Raw genomic sequence first — 1,984 nt, forward strand, 5'->3', positions numbered from 1 at the left:
ATCCAAGGACAGACTGCAGATAGATAAGCATTAGCTCATCTCACCTACAGATAAGAGAAAATAACCACTAACAATTAGATCCTTAACTCCTTACCTCACCCCGGTTTATTAACACAAGACCCTAATTTAAGAGATTTACTGCTTACAATTCTGGGAAGGTGTTTTGGCTATCTGCTAGTTACTGAGATAAGGTAAATATTCCCACTGACCCAAGGAGACAGTGGACAAGGCCAGGTGGATGATAAGTGCCAAGCTTCGTTTCTTGTGCAAATTAAGTTTCAATCCTCCCTCTTTTACCAGCCCAGGTGTTATACCTAGTTCTAGGGATTCCCGTTAGTAATTAACTCAGAGCGAAAGTGCTCTTACTAACCAGATACTACACATTGTGACACAGGTTACCTAGCAACTGAGTAAACTTCCCCTGCCCTACCAGAAAGCGGCACAGCTGGAGAATTGCTAATTGTATGTGTATATAAACTGGAAACCGGAGACTTGGGGGAGAACAAGGAAGGGTCAGAAAGGAGCTAAATATGAAAACAAAAGCAGCTGTGTAGATAGAACTGACTAAGGAGAATAAAGTGAATGGACTTTATTATAATAATAAAGAACTCTGTATGCTTAGATTCTTTTGATATCCCTCAGATTAATTTCTTTGCCACTAGTAGTGTCTACTCTGGACCCTGGGAGAAATCTCCACCGGTAGGTACTGGTGGGGATTTTTTTTTTTTTTTTTAAAACTATACAGAGGGATTTCTCAACCCTCTCTACAGAAGTTTCAGTAGGTGGCAATTACCAGACCCTCAACTGGTCAACATGCAGACTGGATTGCTCAACCCTAAATGAGATGTGTCTCTCACACCCCTCTCCAAGGCTCAGAGATCTTTGTGGAAGATGGGCTAGAAAGACTGTAAGAGCCAAGGGTGGTAGGTGATTTCAAGCAAACTTCTCCAGATACAACCTAGAAGCTGCACATAGGAACTTGTAGTTCATGACAATGCACACAAGACCTACCTGTGATCAAGTCAGAGTCCCAGGAGACAGGAGAGAGCCATCACTACTTAGGGCGCGACCTCTGGGGTCACATTCTAGGGCAGGCCTCCACTCTGAGCAGCTGGGCAACACAAATTGGACTCAATGAGTTTAAAGTGGAAGAAAATACAAAGTTGGGTGGGTAGGAAGATGAAGGTGGATCTGGGAGGAGGTGGGAGAGGGGAGGGATATGATCCAAAATACACTATCAAATTCTCAATAAAAAATTAAGTAAGAATCTAGCCTGGCAGTGGTGGCATGTGTCTTTAATCCCAGCAGAGGAAGGCAGATCTCTGAGTCAGAGCAAATTCCAGGGCAACCAAGGCTACCCAAAGAAAGCCTGTCTCCAACCCGCCCTGACCCTCAACAAAAGAAGCTATGAGCTGATAGTGATATTCAACCTGGAGTTGAGGGGCTTGCTACGGGAGGAGCAGTGGACTTAGAGACAACTAATAAATGTAGAGGGATGGTACATTTGAGAAGTGCTTTTTTTTTTTTCTTAAAATTCTTTTAAGATTTTTTTTTACTTAATTTATTTATTATGTATATATAGTGTTCTGCCTGCATAAACACCAGTATGCCAGAAGAAGGCACCAGATCTCATTACAGATGGTTGTGAGCCACCATGTGGTTGCTGGGAATTGAACTCAGGACCTCTGGAAGTACAACCAGTGCTCTTAGCCTCTGAGCCATCTCTCCAGAAGTGCTTCTTTGTAAAATGTCAGTATGAACAGAATACTAGCTTTGGGAAATCGAACTTGCAGGGCAAATACAAGGAAATGGTGGACTTAGGCAAGAATATCAATGAATGCTAAAATCAGTGTGTGAACATGATATCCACATTACCTCAAGTAGCTCCCAATCTACTTGTTTAAATAATCCACAAGGATAGGTTGGGGATTTAGCTCAGTGGTAGAGTGCTCGCCTAGCAAGCGCAAGGCCCTGGGTTCAATCC

This window comes from Onychomys torridus, chromosome 6 (assembly GCF_903995425.1).
Source record: "Onychomys torridus chromosome 6, mOncTor1.1, whole genome shotgun sequence".
NCBI classification, from domain to species: domain Eukaryota; kingdom Metazoa; phylum Chordata; class Mammalia; order Rodentia; family Cricetidae; genus Onychomys; species Onychomys torridus.